Source organism: Pan paniscus, chromosome 7, assembly GCF_029289425.2.
Source record: "Pan paniscus chromosome 7, NHGRI_mPanPan1-v2.0_pri, whole genome shotgun sequence".
Lineage (NCBI taxonomy): Eukaryota > Metazoa > Chordata > Mammalia > Primates > Hominidae > Pan > Pan paniscus.
In genome coordinates, this window is record NC_073256.2 from 112,417,202 (window position 1) to 112,445,180 (window position 27,979).

The window sequence follows — 27,979 nt, forward strand, 5'->3', positions numbered from 1 at the left end:
TGGGGAAAGCAGATCCACCCTTAATCTGGTGGGCACAATCTAATCAGCTTCCAACGAATATAAAGCAGGCAGAAAAACACAAAAAGGAGAGACTGGCCTAGCATCCCAGCCCACATTTTTCTCCCGTGCTGAATGCTTCCTGACCTCTATATTGGACTCCAAGTTCTTCAGTTTTGAGACTCGGACTGCCTCTCCTTGCTCCTCAAGCTTGCAGACAGCCTATTGTGGGACCTTGTGATAGTGTAAGTTAATACTTAATAAACTCATATATATATTAATAAACTCATATATATATTAATAAACTCATATATATATATCCCATATATCCTATTCTGTCCCTCTAGAGAACCTTGACTAATACAGAGGGTGACCTTTCCATTCGCCAAACACCCGCTGTATTAGTCCGTTTTCACACTGCTATAAAGAAATACCCGAGACTGGGTAATTTATAAAGGAAAGAGGTTTAATTGACTCACAGTTCCACATAGCTGGGAAGACCTCAGGAAACTTACAATCATGGTGGAAGGCAAAGGGGACCTTCTCACACGGCGGCAGGAAAAAGAAGAGTGAGGAGGGAAAGGGGAAGAGCCTCTTATAAAACCATCAGATCTCATGAGAACTCGCTCACTATCATGAGAACAGCCTGGGGGAAACTGTCCCCATGATACAGTCACCTCCCACAAGGTATCTCCTTAGACACATGGGGATTATGGGGGTTACAATTCAAGATGAGATTTGGGTGAAGACACAGAGTCTAACCATATCACCCGCCATGGCTGAACTCTATTTGATGTTCATGCTGAAGCTCTTCCAAAAAAACCTTGCCAGTCTTTTCTGCAAAAAGCTCTTCCCTGCATTTATTCAAACAGAAGAAAATAACTCAATTGTTCATCTCTCTCTCTCTTGCTCTCTCTTTTGAGACAGAGTCCTGCACCCATGCTGGAGTGCAGTGGCGCCATCCTGGCTCACTGCAGCCTTGACCTCTTGGGCTCAAGCGATCCCCCCCAGCTCAGCCTCCTGAGTAGCTGGGACTACAGGTGTGTGCTACTGCCCCTGGCTAATTTTTTTTTTTTTTTTTTTGTAGAGACAGGGATCTCGTATGTTGCCCAGGCTGGTCTCAAACTCTTGGTCTCAAGTGATACTTCCACCATGACTGCACCAGGACTTTTCCTGTTTCTTAATTCCTTTAAGGCAAGCCCAACTTTGTTTACCTGCATTATATAATATTATGCTCTTGGATAAACTGCCTAAGTGCATGTTAACTGTAAAGGGCAGATGTCATTTACCTGTCATATTTACTCCTTTCTCATTTATTTATATCAGGACTAGTGTTCCCAACTTCACACTGCACTCTGAGTTTTGAGTCACACCTGTGTGTCTTCTGCTGTCTCTAAATGAAACTATCTACCATGTGGTTAACTTAAAATTCCCCTTTGACACAATTTTTTTTTTTTTTTTTTGAAATGGGACTCTCACTCTGTCACCCAGGCTGGAGTGCAAAGGCATAATCTTGGCTCACTGCAATCTCCGCATCCCAGGTTCAAGTGATTCTCCCACCTCAGCCTCCCAAGTAGCTGGGATTACAGACACCTGCTGTCATGCCTGGCTAATTTTTGTATTTTTAGTAGAGACGAGGTTTCACCATGTTGGCCAGGCTGGCCTTGAACTCCTGATCTCAGGTGAGCCACCCGCCTCAGCCTCCCAAAATGCTGGAATTACAGGTGTGAGCCACCGCACCTGGCCCCCTATGACATAATTTGATTCCACACTAATTGTCTCCAGGCCAAACCCCAAACTGGTCAGCATTTTTCACTAAAGCTATTTAATATCTCATGAAGCCTTTTTTTTTTTTTTTTTTTTTGAGATAGAGTCTCGCTCTGTCGCCCAGGCTGGAGTGCAGTGGCACGATCTCAGCTCACTGCAACCTCTGCCTCCCAGGTTCAAGTGATTCTCCTGCCTCAGCCTCCTGAGTAGCTGGGACTACAGGTGTGTGCCACCACGCCCGGCTAATTTTTTGTATTTTTAGTAGAGACGAGGTTTCACTGTGTTAGCCAGGATGATCTTGATCTCCTGACCTCATGATCTGCCTGCTTTGGCCTCCCAAAGTGCTGGGATCACAGGCGTTAGCCACCGCTCCCGGCCTGCTGAAGCCTTTTAAGGGCAATACAAAATCCTATATCCATTTTACTTTGCAGAAATAGTATCCAAAATAAAACCGGTTTCTCTACTGATCGGCAATTTCATGAGAACATTTGTCCCTAAGAATCTGAATTATAGAAAACATATGCCGAGTTCCCTGAGTCAGTTTCAGCTGAGTTCATAACCATAGTGCTCACCCTATGCTTCTCACTGGGTAGCTGTTCTAATCCCTTGGGAGTGTAAGGGGTGGGGGGGAGGGGTGGAGATGTAACTTGGGTTCTAGAGTCCGCCTTGGTGGATTTGCATTCTGACCCACCACTCGTTTCAGGACCTTGAACAATCTACTTTATCTATGTCTTGGGTTCCTCATCAGCAAAATCAGAATGATAATATCTATCTTTGGGGTTGTGAGAAAGAAACTTCTTATCTGAGGAACGCAGGCCTCCTTTCATTATCAGGCCCAAAGAAGCACTGAAACATGACAATGTGTGACAGAAGTCATGTCTCATTGCCCCTTGAGCTAAATAATTACTTCTTGAAGCCACTTGCTTATGTGAGCTCTAGAGTATCTGATGCCAAGACGCCATAAAATTGCATACACTGGACACCATAACTCATACCCTATAGTTCAACAATGTATACCCAATCACTCGTTAATGTTACTTCTGTAAACTAATGAGGATTCCAAAAGATTTTTTTATCAGATCACTCCCTGTCCCCTTTTTGTCTTTAAAACCTGCTTGTAACAAAGTAACGAAGGCCAAAGGCAGCATTCCCCAAGGCAAATTGGAAATGTCCTCAACCCTGGCCCAAATAAACTATATTAATTTTGCCTCAGTTTCTTTCCTTAGGTCAACAGTTGGGAGGCTTAGATGAGATAATATAGGCAATGTCCTTATAACAAATTCTTAACACATATTTAGTATTCAGTTAATGTTAGGTAGCTAGTGGTATGATTGCCACACATCTTCCCTGCAAAGGGCCCACAGTTGTTCTTCCCTCACTTAATTAGCTACCTTCTTTTCTTTTGTTTTCTCTCCTCAAGGCCTTCTTTAGACCTGAAATAAATACTTCCTTTTTTTGTTGTTTTTTTTTTGAGACAGCGTCTCACTCTGTTGCCCAGGCTGGAGTGCAGTGGCGTGATCTCGGCTCACTGCAACCTCTGCTTCCTGGGTTCAAGCGATTCTCCTGCCTCAGCCTCCCTAGTAGCTGGGATTACAGGCATGCACCACCACGCTTGGCTAATTTTTTGTATTTTTAGTAGAGACAGGTTTTCGCCATGTTGGCCAGACTGGGCTTGAACTCCTGACCTCAGGTGATCCGCCCAACTCGGCCTTCCAAATTGCTGGGACTATAGGCGTGAGCCAACACACCCGACCAAGAAATACTTCCTTTTTCACCCCTTCCTCTTCCACTTCCTTTGGCCACTGTGCCCAACTATTCTACGTCTTTCCTTTTTCTTTCCTTCTTTCTTTTCTTTTCTTTCCTTCTTTCTTTTCTTTTCTTTCTTTTTTTTTTTTGGATTTTTTTTTTTTTTTGAGACAGAGTCTCACTCTGTTCCCAGGCTGGAGTGCAGTGGCACGATCTTGGCTCACTGCAACCACTGCCTCCAGGATTCAAGTAATTATCCTACCTTAGCCTCCCAAGTAGCTGAGATTACAGGCGCCTGCCACCATGCCTGGCTAATTTTTATATTTTTTTAGTAGATATGGGGTTTCACCATGTTGGGCAGGCTGGTCTTGAACTCCTGACTGCAGGTGATCTGCCCACCTCGGCCTCCCAAAGTGTTGAGATTACAGGCGTGGGCCTCTGCGTCTGGCCTCTTTCTTTCTTTTTTCTTTTCTTCTTCTTCTTCTTCTTCTTTTTTTTTTTTTTTTTTTTTTAAGAAATAGGGTCTTTGTCTGTTACCCAGGCTAGAGTGCAGTGTCATGATCACAGCTCATGGCAACTTTGAACTCCTTGGCTCAAGACACCCTCCTGCATCAGCTTTTCGAGTAGCTAAGACTACAGGTGCACACCACCACGCCCAGCTAATTTCTTAATTTTTTGCAGAGTTTGGGGGTGGCGGGGGGGGTGTCTCACTGTGTTGCCCAGGTTGGTCTTGAACTACTGGCCTCAAACTATCCTCCCACCTCAGCCTCCCAAAGTGAGATGGCCACCATGCCTGGCCCACATTTTTCTATTGATCCTCACCTAAGTCTGTTGGCACTCAACAGATACTAACCATCACACAGTTAGATAGGAGAAAGATTAAAAAAAGAAAAAGCCGTGGACTCCATAGGTTTGGGTTTGACCCATGGTTGTAGAGGATTCTTTCCCTCTCACAGGCAGGCATCTATGATTAATTTGCACAGTGTGCCTCAGGGCATGAATCAGGAGAAAATCTGGTGGTTTGACCAACCCAGAGATGAGGGTGAAGCTAGCTGAGAAGATAGTCACCTTAGTACTGCTGGAGAAGGAAGGATGTGAGGGTTTGGTGGACACAGTCATCCGAATGGGATCCAGGTCATTAATCCTTGGCCGCTCTCTGTGCCCAGTGGCCTCCTCTCAACCAAGGTGCAACCTAAACGCAATTCACCCTGAACCCCAGGGTGGAGTGCAGGGGAAGCCAGCACACGTGGGAAGGTCTGTCCCCCAAGACTTTCTTGTTCTGGCCTGAGGCTGTTAAATTCCCTGGGGCTGATTGCTCCTCAGTCTCTCCTAAATTTTGTGCATTCCATGCTCACCCCATCCCCATTAGCCAATACGAGAGTTTTCTTGTGTCTAAAAAAGATCATTTAGCTTTTTTTTTTTTTTTTTTGAGACCAATTCTCACTCTGTCTCCCAGTCTGGAGTGCAGTAGCATGATCTCAGCTCATTGCAACCTCTGCCCCCTGGGTTCAAGTGATTCTTGTGCCTCAGCCTCCCAAGTAGCTGAGATTACAGGCGCCTGCCACCATGCTTGGCTAATCTTTGTATTTTTAGTAGAGATGGGGTTTTGCAATGTTGGCCAGGCTAGTCTCGAACTCCTGGCCTCAAGCGATCCGCCTGTCTCGGCTTCCTAAAGTACTGAGATTACAGGCGTGAGCCACCGTGCCTGGCTGATTTAGCTGTTTTTGAAGTTTAAAATGAATATTTCATTTATTATCGTAACAACTTCTAAAGCCTAGCTCCTTCAGTTTTTAAGTTTATACGTCATTTGTTTTAAGTGTAGCAGGTTTCAGCGATCACTGTTAAGGGGTCTTTGATACCTGGCCCAATTTACAAATAGTTTAATTGCTGACAAGGAGTCGAATCAGGATGCAAGGGTTCCCTTTATTTAGAAGGGTGTGAAAGTTTAGGGGCAGTGGGTATGGAAAGTTGGAGTGAGAGAGCACTGGCTGAGCAGCCAGGAGGGTGGAGACTGCTGGGCAAGAGGCACTGCAGACAGGACTTCAACAAAATTATTGGCCTTTTGGGGAGGTCAGGCAGAGAAGTTCTGTTTCTCCGCCTCCCTGCAACATCACCTCAATGCCTGGGGCAAGTCACTGGCCAGGACTCCACAAGTCCAGATCTGAAAGCACCTTCGGGTTTTATAAACAATCTAAGTGACAAAAATGAATGGGGGGATGAAAAGGAGTCCTTAGTTAATACAGCAAGAAACAATAGCTGATGAAAGAGAGAATTAATATTATTGAGCACTCCCTGTGACCTGATGAGGTTAGTATCATTCTTCTCATTTTATGGATGTAAAAATTGCACCTCAAAGCTGTACAAGTAGTAAGTAGAGGAGTCTGAATTCATTCTGACAATATTTGCAGTACGTATGTCTTATTAAAAACTATGAACATCTTGCAAAAGTATTGGATCTGATTCAAAGCAGATCGTATCACCATGTTTTCACCTGTATCATTCTCTCAGCCCTTAGTCCACACTGACTTTTTTCAAAACTGCCATACCAGGTTCATTACCTGAGTTTCTATGGGGCAAGAACATGCAATTCTGATTTTTGTGAATTTCTCACAAGAAACACAGCAGGAAGGGGTTGGTTCTGTGTTTGCCATTTTCCTTGTAATTGCCAAAGTGGAGGCAGAGATGTTGTACAATTTCAGAGAGGAGACCTCCAGGGGCTAGGCAGGGACCTCTAGCAGCTCATCAGCAGCAATGCTGGTGGGATCCTACCTAATGAGGCCTAACAGGGGGTTAAGGAGAGAAGCACACTCTCTGGGCCCCTGGGCCAATGAGCAGACTCATTTGTACGTTTTTATCTCTGGCTGGAAATGTACATTATGAACTTAGAGAGAACGTCCCAACTTTTCAAGTGTCCATGGGAAATTACCAAAATACATGATGCCCCTGGCCTCAAATTTCCAAATGGAGAATGGTATAGGCTTCATTCCTTGACAACAAATGAAATGAGACTAAGAATGAATAACAAAAGAATAAATTAAGACATCTCAATTTCATGTAGCAAAAGTACACCGCTTATTGGTAACAGCCTAATTGGTAAAAGCAGATAATTGGAAACAACCTAAATGTTCGACAATAGATGTAGAATAGTATACATTAAAATACTGTTGGCCGGGCGCAGTGGCTCATGCCTGTAATCCCAGGACTTTGGGAGACTGAGGCGGGTGGATCATCTGAGGTCAGGAGTTTGAGACCAGCCTGGCCAGCATGGTGAAACCCTGTCTCTACTAAAAATACAGAAACTTAGCCGGCCATGGTGGCATGTGCCTGTAATCTCAGCTACTCAGGAGGCTGAGTCAGGAGAATCGCTTGAACTGGGGAGGTGGAGAATGCAGTGAACTGAGATCACGCCATTGCACTCTAGCCTGGGCAACAAGAGCGAAACTCCATCTCAAAATAAATAAAATAAAATAAAATATAGTTACAGAATACATCTTCTGCCTGTATTGTTGGCTCTTCAGTTGAAAATTAAGCATTTAGAAGTTGGTATGCTCCCAAACGACCTAACTTCTAAAATGCAAAGGCACTGGCAAGCTTAGGATCTGATGACTGTCAGATACCTTGCAAATTCCTCATCTGTGGCTAGTGAGGGATCTCTAGGCCTACTGGAGCAGAAGGTATCATGCAGCAGTTTGAGGGAGATTTGTGGTTGGTTCTGGACCCCTTTGTCTGGGGTTGCTACGCAACAGTAAGAAAGGTGAGAGGAGTTTCCTTATTTTCTACAGCTCCTCATTTGTAACAGGTTTCTGTTGAGAGCAGCTCATGTCTTGGTGGTGATGTTTTGATCTGGAGTCCCTTTTGCTTTCCAAAAGTGAATTTTCTTAACAGAGTAAGCAAAATGAATCTCTACTGCTACATCTGGAGCGTTCCTAACTGGGGGAAAGATGTTTAAAGCAATGGATACCCCAATCTGGAGTGATCCATTTTCTTTAAAAACTAGCTTCTGGCCAGGCTGGTGGCTCACGCCTGTAATCCCCACACTTTGGGAGGCCGAGGTGGGTGGATCACCTGAGGTCAGGAGTTCAAGACCAGACTGGCCAACATAGTGAAACCTCGTCTCTACTAAAAATGTATGTCTTGGCCAGGTGCAGTGGCTCACGCCTGTAATCCCAGCACTTTGGGAGGCCGAGGCGGGCAGATCACAAGGTCAGGAGTTCAAGACCAGCCTGACCAACATGGTGAAACCCCGTCTCTACTGAAAATACAAAAATTAGCCGGGCATGGTGGCACACACCTGTAATCTCTCCCAGCTAGTCAGGAGGCTGAGGCAGGAGAATTGCTTTAACCTGGGAGGCGGAGGTTGCAGTGAGCCGAGATCGCACCACTGCACTCCAGCCTGGGCGACAAGAGCGAAACTTCGTCTCAAACAAACAAAAAAACTAAGTCTTATTAAAAACTCTATGAACATTTTGCAAAAGTACTGGATCTAATTCAAAGTAGATCATATTGCCATGTTAAAATACAAAATTAGCTGGGCGTGGTGGCATGCATCTATAATCCCAGCTACCCGGCAGGCTGAGGCAGGAGAATTGCTTGAACCCAGGAGGTGGAGGTTGCAGTGCGCCAAGATCGCCCCACTACACTCCAGCCTGGGCGACAGAGTGAGACTCTGTCTCAAAAACATAAAAAACAAAAAACAAAAAACTGGCTTCTAGGCTGGGTGTGGTGGCTCACACCTGTAATCCCAGCACTGTGGGAGGTCGAGGCAGGCAGATCACCTGAGGTCAGGAGTTTGAGACCAGACTGGCCTACATAGTGAAACCCCATCTCTACTACAAATAAATTAGCTGGGCGTGGTGGCAGGTGCCTGTAGTCCCAGCTAATCTGGAGGCTGAGGTGGGAAAATTGCTTGATCCCAGGATGTTGAGGCTGCAGTGAGCTGTGATTGCCCCACTGTGCTCCAGCCTGGGTGACAGAGCAAGACCCCGTCTCAAAAAACAAAACAAAACAAAACAAAAGCTGGCTTCTCTTTCAGAGTATATTCTTTCTTCTGGGCAACCACCAGAGACCACCAATTCTCTCAGGCTTCCAGCTGGAAAAAAAAAAAAGAAAAGAAAAAAAATGGCTACTCTCATCTGTGCCTTCCTCCATATTCTCTGCCTGCACCCACTTCTGTCATCTGGCCAAAACTGCTGATAGTTCATGTAAGGGGTTGAGCGTAAAGAGTTCTTATACCAGGCATGGTATAATCCCAGCTGCTAAAGAGGCTGAGGCAGGGGAGTCCCTTGAGCCCAGGAGTTTAAGATCAGCCTGGGCAACATAGCAAGAGCCTATCTCAAAATTAAAAAAAAAAAAAAAAGAAAGAAAAAGAATAAACAAAGGATTCCTAGTGTTTCCCCTGCCCCTAGCAGAGAGGAGAGCTCCCCTAGCAGTAGCTTCTGGAGACTAGATTCTTCTTGGATGTTCTACTTTTTCTTTCTACTCACTCCCAGTTATGGAGCTTCAGCCTTCATCTTACCGGGGCTTGGTGGGGACACAAAGCCATGTTGAAGTTCAGCTCTTCTCATTCCTAACTACCCCACTACTGTTGTCTCATCACTAAATCGTTTCCTATAATACGGCATCTGCAAGTGCCTATAAAATAATCCTTCATTAATGGAAGTTTAGCTTCTAAATGTTTTCTCTGATGCCTTTTCATTGGCCCAGGCTTTGGGAGAACATGCGCAGGTGTGTCTAGGCTCTTTAGTGCTGGTCTGGGCTACAGATAATGATGCTTAAATCATACGTGAGGCTTGGAGTGAGTTGAACATGGATTAGCCTATCTCATCTAGAAATTGATTTAAACCAAGTAGGGACTCAATCCAGGGCTCTCCCTACCTTTCTCCCCTCTTAATCATTTCCTGCCTTAGTTCATGCTGTGTAAGGAATAAACGAGCAATCACAAACGTTCCTGAAATGAGGATACCCGTAAGAATTAGGTTTTAAAAATGATTTCCTCCTCAGGATGCGGTCTGCATGCAAAAAAAAAAAAAAAAAATTAAATAAATAGAACAACAGTACATAGAAGACAAAGTGAATAATTTAACTTCAAAGCAGGTTCCGCTCCACAAAAACTGTGGTGGAGGTATGGCTGGATTTTTTTCTTCTTAAGAGGAAAAAGTTATTGATAATGAAAAGGAAATGATCTGAAATGTTTGGTCTAGAGGGCTACTCCATGTCAGAGGCAAAGTTACCTCTGCTTCCTGAATATATTATGCCTTTGAATATACTGTGTTACTGATTTACTGTAGGTCTTAGTTTCACTTTCTATGTTTGTTTATGTTAAACCAATTTATCCTGTATGCCAGAGCTAGCTTAGTTTTGGATTGGACATCTTTAGAAGTTATATTAGTTCAGAAGGGGTTGGGAAGTATTGGCTAAATGACGCAGCTTCCAGTATGATTTATACCCAGAAACCTTTGCATGAAGATTCTGACTCAAAATATCCATTGTGTCCATAAACTAATACATTGTTTTCTATTTTTGTAGACATTTCCTGTTTAACTTTCACATACTCTGTAAAGTAGGTGTGCCTATTACTTTGTTTGTTCTTTCAGTTGGACAAACCAAAGCTCAGCAAAACCAAGTTATTTTGCTCTCTTCCCTCCCGACCCCCCTCACCCCAAGGTCACCGTAAAAAGCGGGAATAGAATCAGTGTTGGCTGCCTCCCAGCTTAATGTTCCATTTCTTGGGTTAAGCCAATCTCAGAGCACTTTTAATTTACCTATTTGTTTAAGCAATCTCAAGGTAAATATGCTTGAGTCAAATTAAAACCAAGTGTTTAATGTGCTTATTTTCAGAATGATTTTACTTATAGTAATTGCCTGCAATACATTGTGTTCTTAACAGGGCAAAGAAGGCTTTATTTAAACACCCCTATCTGGTGACTTAGTCCATTTTCTTTGCATCTGATGATAACATCTGGCAGCACCCTCAGTTCCCAAGTGAGTCACATAATGCACAATGTTGCCCTTGTCTGGTTTTCTCTTAGCTGGGACCATCTAATGGGATTTAGGCTAAGGAATTTCTGCAAGCATAATAGTAGAATCTTAGATTTGGAAGGGACTTTATTGGTTACTTGGTTGCAATTCCCACCCAATGCAATCACCTCTTCCACAACATACCTGACAGTGGCGGGCACTCCTTGTCTCCAAACTTCCAGAAACAGGGCGCTCACAGCTGGGCAGGACAGTTCATTCCATTATTGAACATTGAATTGCTGGAAGGCTCTTCCTCATGCTGTCATGATGAACTGTCTCTGTAACTTCCACCCCTTGGCCCTAATTCGGTCATCATATGACAAATTATATTACAGTCATATAATTCAAGTGCACCCTAACGTTGAAATTCTGCTTTCACGTGATGGACACATGCATAGTTTTCATATCATCCCCTCAGAAGATGACTCTTCCTAGGTAAACATTTCTTGTTATCTTAATTGTTCATTCCCCTTTTGTGGCTTCTGTAATCAGGATTCTTCAGTTTAACAGAGGCAGAAAACCCAACTCAAAATGACTCGAGTAAAGAAAAAAAAATTGGCTTCTGTAACTGAAAAGTGCAGAGGAAGAGGCAGCTTCTGACCCAGCTGGATCCAGGCTCAGCCAGTGCCATCAGGGCCTGGTGTCACCTGCCATCTGTGTCATTCACAGTTCCATCAAGAGAGAGCAGCCACGTGATCATTTGAACATTAGGAAAAGTGTAATCTAAAAAAGTATTTTATTTTTTTATTTTTGAGATGGAGTCTCACTCTTGTTGCCCAGGCTGGACTGCAATGGCATGATCTCGGCTCACTGCAACCTCCACCTCCCGGGTTCAAGTGATTCTCCTGCTTCAGCTTCCCAGGTAGTTGGGATTACAGTGCCCGCCACCAAACCAGCTACTTTTGTATTTGTACTAGAGTTGGGGATTTCACCATGTTGGCCAGGCTGGTCTTGAACTCCTGACCTCAGGTGATCCACATGCCTTGGTCCCCCAAAGTGCTGAAATTACAGGCAGGAGCCACCACACCCAGCCAATCTAAAGAATTATTAACTATTAACAGGGGGCTGGGATAACAGTGGATTGGCTAGTAAGAAATAAAGAGAATTTGAAAGAATGCAGGAATAGCAGATTTAAGGAGTACTACTTCTCCTAGGGCTGAGATAGAGCACCTAAGGAAGAATCTGCTACTGCTGGCCCCCCACTCCTGACCCCCTGGGTTGAGACCCAGAACTTGTCAAAGAGCACATGGCTGTGTCTCATTGATTGACAGAGGAGTTGCTGTTATGCAGTGTCAGTGGAACTTGCTAGAAATCTATTCCCTGGAACTTGCTGGAAATTCATCTCTAGGATGCTCAGGAAAGCAATTCATGGGAAACTATTTCCCATGGGTACCTGAGGGAGGTGCCCTGGTAAGCTGCTGGTACTGAAGGAGCCAGGTGCTAGAGGAGCTGTCAGTGTTGCAAGAGCTGGACACTGGAGAAGCAGCCATGCTCCCAGTGAACACACTGGAACCAGGAAGCAAACTGTATGTCTTCTGCAGTGTCTCTTCAGCGCCCTCTACTGAAAAAGTTTAATAACATGACAAATAGTAAAAAAATACTTTGGGGCCCAGCTAGATTTTTGCTCAACAAACGATGAAGGGTAAATATGGAGCTGAGAGGCAATAAACTGACAGCCGCACACCAACTTTGCTTTCCTTTTTTTCTCTACAGGCTCTACAGTCTCATGTACCTTATGACGACAAGATGGTGGGTGGCAACTCCAGGCTTTTAGCCCTTCATTTTGGTGACCCCGATGCAAAGAGAGCACTTTTGTCCCCCAGCATTATGCCAGATTAAGTTTGACTCTGTTTTGCCAAGCTTGTGTCACATGTTTGTTCCTGAGCCAATCATAGTGTTCAGGTGGTTTTGTGGCTCTGATTGGTCAGCCCTTAGGTGTGAGTGAGTCAACCTTACCCCTGTCAAATGTATGGAGGAAATTCCAAGGAAAATCAACCTGTTGATACCAGAAGAGGGAGAAATGGCTGACAGGCAGGCAAAAATCTACTGTACTGGTGGTTGTTAGGAACAGAGTATGGGGCCAGATACAGCTCGATCAATCAATGACTGTTTTCTCACCTGTAAAGTGGAAATAATAATAATGCCTGTTTGAGTTGGAATGGATAAATAAATGCCACACCTTTTTCTTAACCAAATTTAGAAACAATTGAGAAATTGACTCAAAAATCAGTAGGATGGCAAATAAAATGTCAGCTTTATTACTGAGAAAAGTTCATATTGAGTAACATTCAGGGGCTGACCCTGTGTCATGGTCTCTGGTAGTGTTAAACAGCCCACAGGACCCTGTTCCCTGACCTCCTGCCCCTCTTGCCATGTAGATTGGCTGCTGTAAAACATATGGCATAGACATCCAGTGACTTTCTTTGGAGATAGGCAAATCTCAAAGAGAAGGATAGGAGTGAGCCAGTCCGGGCATGCATGGTTCTTTTGTCTGAACTCCCAATAAAATAAGCTATTCTTTCTTTCTTGGAGAAGAAGTTGGAGTAGGGCAAGAGGACAGGATTGTGATTCTAGCAGAGTTCTCTCCACAATCCCTAGCTTTTTGTTCTCTTAATTGATTGGGCTTACCATTAAGGCTGTGATCAACCAGGGCTTTAACTACCCACTTGGGGGAGATCAGGTGTCTATCAGAGCCTGCTTCTTCCTTTATAAGGCTGCTCCGTCAGTTCCAACCACTGCTTCTTCGGGTTTTCTCTTGGCCACTTAACATTATTTTATTTTTATTTTTTAATGTGATAGAGACAAGGTCTCACTATGTTGCCCAGGCTGGTCTCAAACTCCTGACCTCAAGCAATCCTCCTGCCTCCACCTCCCAAAGTACTGGGATTAAGCTGTGAGCCACCGCAGCTGTATTTTAAATTCTAATTCATTACCAGCATTTAAAGGTTGGGTGATATAGCACATAAAAATTCACATTTCCTAGTTCTTTTGGGAAAAAAGAGGTGAAACAACTTGGGATCCTCATTCTTCCGTGGAAATAATCAGTTGGAACTGAGTATTGGCTGCCAGTTTCAAATAGAGCATGGCCTCTCCTATCTTCTGCAATCCCCACTACTCCCAGTTCTTATATCTAGTCACCTCGCTCACACACCTACTTGCCTGGCCCCTGTACGCATTTACATTTGTAACTCCCTGTGCTAGGTCCCTATGGTTGGTGCCTTCCCTACCATTCTGGATGGCTTGGTTCAACCAGGTGGACATCCTTCTGTACTCTTTTAGGTAGGGCTGGTCGACGCTTACCAAGTAGAGCCTACAAGGGCCCAGGCAAAGGCTGGCCTATTTCTATGACTTAAAAGAATAAAATGAAAGTAGGCATCTTACAGTTGCACTTAAACACAAAGTCAGTACCTTTAAACACAAAGGTACTGACTTTCCTTTTGTCCTGGACTGTCTTTCTCAGCCTCGTCTAAGGATGTTTATGTAGTGAACAGCCTTGGAAGATATAGCGTCCCCTCTGGAGCAAAGGCCATTATAACTGCCCATTCTAAAAGAGTCATGCTTCCTAATCTTTGGCTTCCTCATCCCATTGTAACACACTCCATTGTGTGTGCAGTTGCCATTGGGCTCTCTTCACCCTTTCCTCTGTGTTTCTTTTGTTATGTGACTGCAGCCCCCTCACAGCAAAGTAGATTGTTCCAGGCTGGGCACCTGACCCTCGAGCAGCACTACATTGGCTGGTCAGCACTGATCATGTGGCCTGGCTGGGAAAGATGAGCTGCGGCAGCCAGAGTTTCTCTCTGAGAGAATAAAGTTGTTAGTGACAGGATCAGGAAACAAAAGGATGCCCAGAAAGAGAGAAGATTAGAACTGGGGCCATGGAGGGTAAGAGCAAGTCAAATTTTTGAGTGTAACAGAAGTGCACAGAGAAGCAATGATGCTATGAGAAACACACACACACACACAGACACACACACACAGAGAGAGAGAGAGAGAGAGAGAAAGAGAGAGATCACGTAGCCCAAGAGAAAGAAAAAGTAGCCTCAGTTCCAGATGGCTTCCTAGCTTCTGTTCACAAAGATCTTTATCATAAATGGCCTTTTTCTAAGGAATAAATAAGTCTTTGTTTCCATCAACAAAGAGAGCCTGACCAAGACAGCTGGCCATGCCTGTAAGCAGATGTCTAGCTGAGGTATAGCACACTGTTGCTCTGTCACAAAATACTCCTCTTCTAAAAAGTGACCCTGAATTTAGGGGCATTTTTTTTTTTTTGGGACAGGGTCTCACTCTGTTGCCCAGGCTGGAGTGCAGTGGTGCAATCACGGCTCACTGCAGCCTCAACCTTCTGGACTCCAGTGATCCTCCCATCTCAGTATCCCAAGTAGCTGGGATTACAGGTGCGTGCCAACACATCCAGCTAATTTTTGTTTTGTTTTGTTTTGTTTTTGAGACGGAGTCTGGCTCTATTGCCCAGGCTGGAGTGCCTCCTGGGTTCAAGCAATTCTCCTGCCTCGGCCTTCTGAGTACCTGGGATTACAGACATGTGCCACCACGTTCAGCTAATTTTTTGTATTTTTACTAGAGACGGAGTTTCACCATGTTGGCCAGGCTGGTCTTGAACTCCTGATCACGTGATCTGCCTGCCTTGGCCTCCCAAATTGCTGGGATTACAGGCGTGAGCCACCACACCTGGCCAATTTTTGTATTTTTTGTAGAGATGGAGTTTTGCTATGTTGCCCAGGCTGGTCTTGAACTGCTGTGCTCAAGTGATCCTCCTGCCTTGATCTCCTGAAGTGCGGGGATTACAGGCATGAGTCACCTTGCCTGGCCTAGGGGCAACCATCTTAATCATAGGAACCAGAAAGTTGTCTTTAAAAATATGTGTATGGACCAGGCGCGGTAGCTCATGCCTGTAATCCCAGCACTTTGGGAGGCCGAGGTGGGTGGATCATGAGGTCAGGAGATCAAGACCATCCTGGCTAACATGGTGAAACCCCATCTCTACTAAAAATACAAAAAATTAGCCAGGCATGGTGGCAGGCACCTGTGGTCCCAGCTACCCGGGAGGCTGAGGCAGGAGAATGGCGTGAACATGGGAGGCGGAGCTTGCAGTCAGCTGAGATCATGCCACTGCATTCCAGCCTGGGCAACAGAGCAAGACTCCATCTCAAAAAAAAAAAAAAAGTGTATGGAACAGAATAGGGGCCTCAGAAATAATACCGCACATCTACAACCATCTGATCCTTGACAAACCTGACAAAAACAAGAAATGGGGAAAGGATTCCTATTTAATAAATGGTGTTGGGAAAACTGGCTAGCCATATGCAGAAAACTGAAACTGGACCCCTTCCTTAAACCTTATACAAAAATTAACTAAAGATGGATTAAAGATTGAAACGTAAGACCTAAAACCATAAAAACCCTGGAAGAAAACCTAGGCAATATCATTCAGGACAGAGGCATGGGCAAAGACTTCATAACTAAAACACCAAAAGCAATGGCAACAAAAGCCCAAATTGACAAATGGGATCTAATTAAACTAAAGAGCTTCTGCACAGCAAAAGAAACTATCATCAGAGTGAACAGGCAACCTACAGAATGGGAGAAAATTTTTGCAATCTATCCATCTGACAAAGGGCTAATATCCAGAATCTACAAGGAGCTTAAACAAATTTACAAGAAAAAAAACAAACAACCCCATCAAAAAGTGGACAAAGGATATGAACAGACACTTCTCAAAAAAAGACATTTATGTGGCCAACAAACATATGAAAAAAAGTTCATCAACACTGGTCATTAGAGAAATGCAAATCAAAACCACAATGAGATACCATCTTACACCAGTTAAAATGGCAATCATTAAAAAGTCAGGAAACAACAGATGCTGGAGAGGATGTGGAGAAGTAGGAACACTTTTACACTGTTGGTGGGAGTATAAATTAGTTCAACCATTGTGGAAGACAGTGTGGTGATTCCCCAAGGATCTAGAACCAGAAATACCATTTGACCCAGCAACCCATTACTGGGTATATACCCAAAGGATAATAAATCATTCTACTATAAAGACACATGCATGCATATGTTTTTTGCGGCACTGTTCACAATAGCAAAGACTCGGAACCAACCCAAATGCCCACCAATGATAGACTGGATAAAGCAAATGTGGCTGCACCATGGAATACTATACAGCCATAAAAAAGGATGAGTTCATGTCCTTTGCAAGGACATGGATGAAGCTGGAAACCATCATTCTCAGCAAGCTAACACAAGAACAGAAAACCAAACAACGCATGTTCTCACTAATAAGTGGGAGTTGAACAATGAGAACACATGGACACAGGGAGGGGAACATCACACACTGGGGCCTGTCGAGGGGTAGGAGGACAGGGAAGGGATAGCTTTAGGAGAAATACCTAATGTAGATGACGGGTTGATGGGTGCAGCAAACCACTATGGCACGTGTATACCTATGTAACAAACCTGCACGTTCTGCACTTGTATCCTAGAACTTAAAGTATAATAAAAAAAAAAGTGTTACTCTGAAAAGGTGAATTTTATCTTATGATAATTGTATCTGAATAAAGCTATTATTAAAAAGTGTTTTTTAAAAATGTTAATGTAAGTACAGATTATTGAGTTTTTAAAGGTACCAAGGAAGTCATCAAGGACATATGTAAGGCACAGAATGAGTCAGCCTTTCAGGAGCTAGAGGAGCTTGGGAGGGTATAACTGAATGACCTGGAGTCATTTGGATTTGTGACCTACGAGCTTCGATAGTACCAGAAGTAGATGGAGAAAGATGCCCTCCTAGTATTCAACTGTCTGGGCCACATGAATTTGGTTAGGCTGTGTTGGCAAGTCCTCCCACCCAAATGATCTTGGAAACATCGGCTGGCACTTCACACCCATTAGGATGGCTACCATAGAAAAACAACAACGACAAAAAACCAGTACATAACCAGTGTTGGTGTGGGATATGGGGCAATTGGAATCCTTGTACTTTGCTGGTGGGATGTAAAATGGACAGCTGCTATGGAAAGCAGTATGGCAGTTACTCAAAAAATTAAATATAGAATTACAATTTTATCTAGTAATTCCACTTCTGGGTATGTACACTAAAGAATTGAAGGCAGGGACTCAAATATTTTACACCCATGTTCATAGCAGCACTATTTGGAATGTTTTGGAAACAACCCAAATATCTATTGATTAATAATTGGCTAAATAAAATGTGGTACATACATACTATGGGATATTTCCTAGCCTTAAAAAGGGATGGAATTCTGATACATGCCATATTATGCATGAGCCTCAAAGACATTGTACTAAGTAAAATAAGCCAGATACAAAAGGACAAATATGGCATGATTCCACCTATACGAGGTATGAAGAATAGTCAAATACCTAGAGACAAAAAGTAGAACAGTGCTTACCAGGGCCTGGGGGAAGGGACAAATTGGGAGTTATTGTTTAATGGGTAGAAAGTTTCTGCTTGGGATGATGAAAAAGTTCTGGAGATGAATAGTGGCGATGGTTGCACACAGTGTGAATGTACTTAAGACCACTGAACTGTCCATTTAACAACCAGTGTTGGCGTGGATATGGGGAAATTGGAACCTTTGTGCTTTGCTGGTGGGATGTAAATTGGTACAGCTGCTATGGAAAACAGTATGTCAGTTCCTCAAAAAATTAAATGTAGAATTACAATTTTATCTAGTAATTCCACTTCTGAGTATGTACACAAAAGAATTGAAAGCAGGGATTCCAATATTGATTAGTTAAATGGTTAAAATGGTAAATTTTATGTTAAGTATATTTTACCACAATAAAAATAGATAGATAAATAGAGTGGATGTAGCAACATTTTAATCATTGAACCTAAGTGGAATACAGGTATTCATTGTACTATTCTTTTCATTTTTCTCAATATGTGAAAAATTTTGTGATGTTTGGGTGGAGTTAGATATAGAAACAATTTACAGTTTATCCCATTTGCAGGATTTTTCCCAGCTCCAAGCTCTTTCAGGATAACAAACGCCTCAGACTAAATCCCCCCAAAGCTTCTCAGCTCACTTGTTAAAAATGTCCTTCCAAAAACTTTAATATTAATTAGCTGGGCAATATAAATCAAAGTCTATTTGTCCAACATAATTTTACAGGCATGTCCTTTTATAACCTTTTTAGAATTCACAAAACAAAATAAATGATTAACAAATGTAAAACATTTGATGGATTTGTGCTGCCAACAGAATAATATCCAGAGATGTCTGTAAGGTCTGTATGGTCTTTACGGCCTGAGTCAAACTTCTTTCTTAGCTTCATCTAACTTCTTCCCATGCAGGCTGTTTATCCATTGCAAGAGTATCTGGAAATCTTTGTACTCTTCAGAGAATGCCTTACAATTCCATGATAAGATGTATAAATGGGTGGATTTGCAGAAAATGTAATCATAGATAGAGATGTAGCATTAGATAGAGAGAGAGAGAGAGAGAGAGAGAGAGAGAGAGATACCTTCATGATGAACCCATATGTCTATCCATTTGTCTTCTCATGACCCCATATCACTTTGACCTCGTCTTATATCATCACATCTTCCTTTTCTGACTCTGGACTTCCTACTTCTCTCTTATAAGGACCTTTGTGATTACATTGGGTCACCTAGACTAGCCCCTGCCTGCTTTGCTGATAAGGAAACTGAAATTCAGATTGGTAAAGTGAAAATGACTTATCCAAGATCATGCAGGTGAGTCTGTTTCTGCCTCTTTGTATGGAATACTTTGCTACACTTACAAAAAAATTGTGAAGTTGTGTACCAGTATGTTCTTATAAGTATTCTTCTCCTCTTTATCATCTTTGAATTACCTTAATTTGATCCCCTGGATTGTGGTAAAAAGCATTCTTATTAATTTAGGAGGAATATTCTAATGATCCATTATGTGTTATCTGTGGACCTGTGGCAGTTTCTCCAATAATGGTGCTCTTAGTCCTATAATAGCCAATGATGGTGACTGGCTGTCCTTAGGAGCAGTGGCATATGCCTGAGAGATGGTTGGAGGAGCAAATACTTTAGTTTGGAGTCACAGAACAGAATGAATGTATTTAATTCTACAGCTGTGATCTCATTAGTATCTCGCCTAACCAACAAACTGCACCAGGCAGAACATGCTTCAGCTTTTTACCCAGCAACTGTCAAGATGCCTTTGTGGAGCTCTTTATCTACAGGCACAATTTCATTGCTCTGTAGGGTATGGTTCATGGGTGCCACTTACTTAAGAAGCCAGATGGGCTAGCAAAGGCATTTCAAATATCAGTGATGTACAGTGTTGGACATATTCCAGTAAAAATAAGTTAGCTAACATACATTGAGTGCTTCTATGTTCCAGGCACTATTCTAAGTGCTTTCTATAGTCTTCAAAAAACCCAATAAGGCAGATACTATTCTTATCCTGATTGTGGAGGTGTAGCAACAAAGATAAAGAGAAGTTAAGCCACTGATTCAAAAACAACAGCCAGTAAGTAGCAAAGCTGGGATTTGAATCCAGAAAATCTGGGCCCAGAGTTTGTGCTTTTAAATTTTTATGTTCTTCTGCCTCCTCTGTAACTGTTAAATTGATATAATGGATAATTCTACATTAGAACCATGTTGTTATCCAATCTTCTGAAGGAAAATTTGCCTCCCCTCTTTATTTTGCTCCATCAAGGTGTTATTGGATAATGTCCTTTCTGGATCCCACAATTCAGAGTCAGCTCCAAGATTTCTGTTGCTATGGAAAATTTCTGGCTGAATGCAGTCTTTCCTATGCTGATTGGTAAATCACTTGTAACTTCTCCAAGCAATGCATTGCTAGAAAGGAATTATCATCCCAACTCACTGATCCCCCTCCTTGGAGGTGAAGCCTTGTGGGCTGGCCTGGCCTGATTGACCCTAAAGGCCTGGGCAGGAAGCCAGAGGTTCTTACCCACACTTAATGACAGGGGAGCCAAGACACCCAGAGCAGCCAGGGGGTAGCCAGCGAACTCAAGACTTTTATTCTAACAAGTAGCATTGAGATAGGTAGGGAGAGATGAAGCAGAGAGGAATGAGATTAGAAGGCCAGTGAAGACAGGAGCAAGAAGAGGCAAGCCAAAAGGAGTCATTGGAAGGCATTCCAGGCAATTCTGAGCAACTCTATGCAAGATCAGAGACAGGAAGCTGTTGCCAGATGCACAGACAAGTTGGAATACACTTCACAAACATCACAGAAAATATAAAACTCTATTCAAATCCTTACTGACATATGTATCCTTTAAATACACGTGTAATCTCAGTATGATCGATTCTGTGCACTCTTTTTACTTGGTGTTTATAAAGTGGTTCCAAGAAGCCACATACTGCACATTCCTGGATTATAGTTTGATGACATTCTTTCCTCTTGCTGTTTAGCCATTTGCTTGTTCTTGAGATGGTTCCAGCATCTTGCTCGTGTAGGTAGTGCCTTGGTAAGGTGTTGTGGAAATGTGCCTGCCAAAGCAGCATTCCTCCAGGCACACACACACCTGCCTGCTCATCGTGGGCACCAGTATCTTAACCAAAATAGTCATCTGGGATCCACCATGGCCAGCTGTCCACCTCTAACAATAACCAAAGGGGTCCTGGAACTCAGGACCTTATAAAAACCTCAGAGGATTAACTGAGAAAGACCAAGCCCAGATTATAAAAGAATAAAAACATATTATTTACCATTATCATACAAATGACCATATATTATATGAGTTTTAAAATACTGTTTAGTGGGCTCCTATGTTCACTTTATATCCTCCAGCTATGGATAAGCCTTTTGTCCCTGCTTCCAGTATGGTTCTTCTGCTTTTGCATCCTGATTCTGCTGGTTTCACTCCTCTGCTTAAAACCTCCCATTGATTCCTACTGTTCTTAGAAAGAAACCCATGCTTCCAACTATGGCGGACAGAATAATGGCCCCTCAAAGGTGTCCACCTCCTAATCCTTGGAACCTAATTATGCTATTTTACATGGCCGAAGGGGCTTTGCATATGTGCTTAAGTTAAAGACTAAGTGTGCAAAGGCCTCTGCTTTTGTATGTAATTGTAATGGGTTGAATAGTGGCCCTCAGAAAGATATGTTCAAATCTGAACCCCCAGAACCTGTGGATTTGACCTTATTTAAAAAACCGTTCTTTGCAGATACAATGACATGAAAGGTCTCAAGATGAGATCATCATGGGTTTAGGGTGGGCCCTAATCTAGTGACAGGTGTCCTTATAAGAGAAAGGCAGAGGAGATTTAAGATGCAGAGACACAGGGGGGAGACTGGAGCTCCACTGACACAAGCCAGTGAACTCCTACAGTCACCAGAAGCTAGAAAGGCAAGGAAGGATTCTCTCCTGGAGACTTCAGAGAGAGCTTGAACGTTCTGGCCTCTAAAACTATGAGAGAGTAGATTTCTGCTGTCTTTAAGCCATTCAGTTTGTGACAATCTGTTCTGGCAGCCACAGGAAACCAACACAACAATATTCCCTACACTCCTCTGTTACACCATAAGCCATTAAGATCCTGTTTGCCTACCACATTGCAGACAAAAGACACCTTGCCATCCTGCTCCCTCCTGTCCCTCCATGCTCCTGCTGATTCCTCTCTCTCCTCCCCAGTGCTTTGATGACCCATTAGTATATATTTCTCTGTGTGACTTTGCTTTTAGCACACACAGTACAAACATTAAGATTAAAAACAAACAGCACTAAGATTAAAAATGTTTAGCAACCAGGATGCCCCATGGGCTGACAAATCTGAATGGACGCCAGTTGCCACGATGGAGCAAAGTCCAGATGGCCCACTGCCAGGCCAGGCATTGCCCCTTTAGGTGCTGGATCCTGGCCAGCAGATATTGGCAAGACTCCTGGTGTTAATTCTCACTGTATACCAGGGCCTGTGCTGAGTAGACAATCTCTTTGAGACCACCACAGTCCTACGGGTGAGGAAACTGAGACTGACTGAAGTTCAGTGATGTGCCGGAGGTCACACAGGTTGTAAGCAAGTGGCAGAGGAAGGGCTGGAAACCTGGTGGCCTGACTTTAGTCTGATTTTTTGTGGGGAGTGTGAGGAAAATCCTGGAGAGAATCATTTCTCTATGGAGTAGGGAATACTTAAAAAAGATGTGTCATCAGTCTAGGGGCCTTCGAAAATTAAATTATTTACTTCAGACAAATGGTGCCAGAGGGGATAGTAGCTGACTCATCATTCAGTCCCCACTGGAGCTGCAGGTATAAGCGCTGGGAGGGAGGTCTCATGGAGGAATGATCAACTCTGCGCCATCCCCATCCCAGGGAGAGGAGAGCTCAGAGCTTATGATACAGTGAGGTGCAGAGTACGCAGAGTCTGAGGGACCTTCCAGGGGTCAGGAATTGTATCCAGGTCCCGGGAGGTGAGAACTTGGCGGGATTTCTTAAGCCCTGAGGCTTTCCTGCATTGACTCTTCTTGCCTTCAAGCCCTGCTTGCCTTCCTGAGGTCATCTGCAGTGAAGGCTTAGCCAGGAAAGGAAATAAGTGCTTTTGTTAGGAAAGAGCAAAGACTGCATTGGACAAGCAATCTGCACCTCCATCCTTGGACTAGAGAAGAGAAGTCAGAGATAAAATGAGTGGCATTGGCAAGAATCACATGAACCCGGGAGGCAGAGAGGTTGCGGTGAGCTGAGGTGGCGCGACTGCACTCCAGCCTAGGGGACAGAGAGAGACTCCGTCTCAAAATTTGTAGGGACATGGATGAAATTGGAAACCATCATTCTCAGTAAACTATCGCAAGAACAAAAAACCAAACACCGCATATTCTCACTCATAGGTGGGAATTGAACAATGAGATCACATGGACACAGGAAGGGGAACATCACACTCTGAGGACTGTTGTGGGATGGGGGGAGGGGGGAGGGATAGCATTGGGAGATATACCTAATGCTAGATGACGAGTTAGTGGGTGCAGCACACCAGCATGGCACATGTATACGTATGTAACTAACCTGCACAATATGCACATGTACCCTAAAACTTAAAGTATAATAATAATAAAACAAACAAACAAACAAAAAATGAATGGTGTTGTCTTTAAAGGGAGAAGGGCCCTCAGTGGCCTGAGGCTTGCACAAGAGAAGAAAGGAGAAAGGTGGGGAGTGGGTGCCTCACCCTTAGCCAGAGGCATGGTCCCAGAAGTTTAACCACTGAACCCCAGTGGTTCCCTGACAGGCAGGTGGAGGTGAATGTGAGGGAGGCCCACAGGACCGCAAAAGCAGCTGGTGCTGTGAGTTCACCAGTAAGTGACTTTCCTGTGATTTCCCCGCTTATACCAAAAGCCATGTTTGCTGAAAGTCAATAGCATTTTCTGGAACTGCCTATGGAGGTGTACTTCACAGGAACTTTTAAATAACTTTAGTCCCAAGTGATTCATTATTCTATTCCATTAGTTAGTTGTTGGCAGATCTGTCACACCGTATACAAAAGCTGAGCTATTTCAGTGACTGTACTTATGAGTCATCTTGCTGACTTTCTGTATATATTTTCTACCACTGTTCTATAATCTCTTTCATTCACCCGGTATATACAGGTGATAATTATGTTCTTTCCTTTTCCCATATTTTTCTTTCTGTGAGATTAAAATAGCAACATTAACAAAAAAGTCAGGTATGGTTTTCTTTAACATATTGTTGAGATTTATGAAATGGACTTTGATACCAGTGCTTCAAATTAGATCTGAAATGAAAAATAAGCTAATATAAATGTTCTCCTGAGATTTGCAGAAAATAATACGTGAAAGCGTCTCGAAATTAGCCAGGCGTGGTGGCAGGTGTTTGTAATCCCAGCTAGTCGGGAGGCTGAGGCAGGTGAATCGCTGGAACCTGGGAGGCGGAGGTTGCAGTGAGCTGAGATCACACCACTGCACTCCAGCCTGGGGGATAGAGCAAGACCGTTTAAAAAAAAAAAGTGTCTATTGAGATAGGCTTGCATTTGAAGGGCCAAGCAAATCATGTACTCAACTTGCCAAATTGCCAACTCTTCAAAAATTCTTTTTATGTTTAATCAAATTTATTCATCATTTCTACTGGAGTCTTAAAAAGTTTGTCTTGAACACCTCAATATTTGTCAGCACCAAGAAGGCTGAAGGGTCTTATTTAGGAAGGAGAGAGGGAAAAATTATAGTGACCCAAGAAAAGATGGATCTGTATGACTGAGATGACTGCAAGCCACATGTTCCACTTACTATGCTATTTCTGGAAGGCATCCCTTGGCAACTTTTAAATGTTATATTATCATTTCTTGGAGACTTCTCTAGCTGTTTAAATGTGGTGAGAAGATGACAGAGTTATAACAGGAGAAGGAAGAGTCTTGCTTCTCTGATTGAAAACTGTTTCTCCATTTCCCTTCTTTTTTTTTTTTTTCAGTCCTTGAAACTTTCTCCAGTTGACTCAGCCACACTGGTTGGAGCTCTGTTGCACATACTCAGAGGAACGCACACTTCTCCATTCAAACGACTGCATCAGGAAGTTAGAAGCATAACTTTGACTCAGTCGAGGCTTTTCTAGCCACGTATTTCACATACACGAGCTGTCAGACCTCGGATGAGGGTCTTTACGCAGCTTCAAGGTATCTTTTCAGTTGCTCCAAACATGACTGCTTGGCAGATAGTTTTGAGAGAAGGTGTGACCTCAGAGTGTGAGAGCTGCTCACTTGTTCAGGCAGGTGCCCTAAAATGACACATGTCCGCCGGGCGCGGTGGCTCACGCCTGTAATCTCAGCACTTTGGGAGGCTGAGGCGGGTGGATCCCCTGAGGTCAGGAGTTAGAGACCAGCCTGACCAACATGGTGAAAACCCGTCTCTACTAAAAACACACAAATTAGCCGGGGGTGGTGGCACGTGTCTGTAATCCCAGCTATTCGGGAGGCTGAGGCGGAAGAATCGCTTGAACCGGGGAGGCGGGGGTTGCAGTGAGCCAAGATCGCGCCACTGCACTCCAGCCTGGGCGAAAGAGCGAAACTCCATCTCAAAACAAAACAAAACAAAACAAAACCAAAAAAACGAACAAACAAAAGTGACAGATGTCTACAAGCCAACACTTAAGGAATGCTCAACAGCTGGAATATTCTCAGTTTTTAAAGTTTTTTTTTTTTTTTCTAGATGCCGCAGATGGTGATTTGTTCTTCAGCCATGATCACTGGGGCCTGGATCATGCTTTTTACAAGTGACTGCACTCGCTACTTTTGTGTTTTGTTTGAGATAGGATCTTGCTCTGTCATCCAGGCTGGAGTGCAGTGGTGCGATCATGGCTCACTGCAGCCTCAACCCCCTGGGCTCAAGCGATCCTCCCACCTCAGCCCCCCAAGTAGCTGGGACTACAGGTGAATGCCAACACAACCAGCTAATTTTTCTTTTTTTTAGAGACGGGGTCTTTCTGTGTTGCTCAGGCTAGTCTTGAATTTCTGCACTCAAGTGATCCTCCTGCCTCGGCCTTCCAAAGTGCTGGAATTACAGGTGTGAGCCACTGTGCCCAGCCTAACCACATTGAAGGCTGAGTTTAACCATATTTTGAAGTAAAAAGTACATGTATTTAAGAGAACTGAAAGTGACTCTGTGTGACTGGATTATTGTGTTGACACTATTAGTTAGAAGCCTTGGTTGAAATCAACAGAAAACCCAACTTACGCTGACTTAAACAATAAAAAGAATTCATGGTCTCACCTAAAAAGTCAGGAGGCAGTTCAGGCTCTAGATAAGGCTTGATTAAGGATCTTGTTTCTTTTCCTCTCTTTGTTCTGGCTTCCACTGTATGAACTGCATCCTAGGGCAGTCTTCCTTCAAAGTCCCAAAGCAGATGCCAACAGTCCTGGGATCATATGTTTCCTTGTTCATGACAGCAAGAGAGAGAACCTCTCTGCCCTCAGATGTCAGATAAATTCCTGGGCTTCATACTAATGGGATTGGTGGCTGTATCCAGGAGCATGGGATACCCTGCTGAGCATAGATCAGCTCATCACTGGAGTTGCGGGGGAATTAATCCCATCCAGATTATGCTTGCCTTGCTGAGAGTGGGTTTGAATGGTTATGCAAAGGAAAATTAGGGTGTTGTTTTAGAAAGAGTAAATGGATGCAAGGAGGCAAAAAATACCAACACTCTCTATTGAGTGTACTGGTAGAAAAACTGTGAGGTCCCTGGAAAGGTGGGCTGAGGAGTGAGAGTGGATTTTAAAGAGTCTGAACTTGAAATCTTTGAAAGACTTTAGTCAGCGATTATCACCCAACATCCACAGAAAGCTCTCCAGGGATATTTAATATCCAATAATCTTTTTACAAATAAAGCTTTTTGTATGTGTGGTTGTACAAGTTAAATGTCTGGATAGTGAGTAGATGAATGCCTGTTATTTTGGGCATTGCACTTTTGTTATGTTTGGAATATTTCACAATTAAAAAGTGAACGCAATGCACAGGCTTGACAGATATTACCAGTGTTCACCAGTGTATCATTTTTTCTCCTTCCTGGGTGCAGGAAGACTGCACTTCTTAGCTTGCCTTTTAGTTAGACAGGCCGTATGACTAGGCTGTGGACAAAAATGACATATGTCTCTTCCGGGCCAAGGCAGCAAAAATTCCTATGCAAACTTTCAGTTCTCTCTTCTCCTTCAGAGTGATAGTGGAGGCCAGATATTAAGATGGTGGAGTTGTAACAACAAAGCAGCCTGGATCACTGAGTCACTGCATGGATGTCAGCTGCTTTGGAGAGCCAGTAGATGTTCTGATTATTGATTTCCATGTGTTCAAACTCCCCAAAAAACTTAGTAGTTTCAAGCAACAATTTACTATTATCTCTTATGATTCTGTGTCGGCTGACTGGGCTAAGCTTGGCAGTTCTTGCTTGGGTCTTTCATCTGATTGCCGTCAGGTGTTGACTGGAGCTGCAGTCACCCTAACAACTCATCTGATCTGGATCTCCAAAGTGGCTCACTTGTCTGGCTGTAATTAATGCTGGCTATTGACTGAGTGTAAGGAAGCTGTCAACTGGAGCACCTATGTGGCTTTAGAGTCTCACTGCATGGGTTCTGGGTTCCCACCAGATGCATCCCAAGAGTGAGTATTCCAAGAGACCAAGATGGGATTCAAAAAGCTTCTTACAAGCTACCCCTGGATGTCCTGGAACATCCTTGCTGCCATATTCTGTTGGTCAAGGCAAGTCACTAAGGCCAGTTCAGGTTCAAAGGGAGGGGAATTAGACTCCTAACGTTGGTGCAATGAGTAGCATATGTCACAGAGTGGGAAAGTATTAATAATGGTTATCTTTTATTATCTACTGCACCTAACTTACAGCTGACTTTGGGTGAGAAATAAATTTTATGTGTTAAGCCATTGAGATGTCCAGTGTTTTTTGTTGCCTCACCATCAGCCTAGCCTAAGCTGATTAATAAAATGGGAATTGTAGACAAT

General features: G+C 43.4%; 2 long non-coding RNA genes across 2 annotated transcripts; both read left to right on the forward strand.

Annotated features, from left to right (window-relative positions):
- The first annotated feature begins 7,220 nt into the window (after positions 1 to 7,220).
- On the forward strand, positions 7,221 to 17,141 carry LOC134730995 (uncharacterized). Its single transcript, XR_010112992.1, has 2 exons — positions 7,221 to 10,491; positions 12,241 to 17,141. It is a non-coding gene; the product is annotated as an uncharacterized LOC134730995 (long non-coding RNA).
- A 7,500-nt stretch (positions 17,142 to 24,641) lies between these two features.
- On the forward strand, positions 24,642 to 27,901 carry LOC134730994 (uncharacterized). The gene is made up of 2 exons (XR_010112991.1): positions 24,642 to 25,149; positions 25,682 to 27,901. It is a non-coding gene; the product is annotated as an uncharacterized LOC134730994 (long non-coding RNA).
- Positions 27,902 to 27,979: the final 78 nt, after the last annotated feature.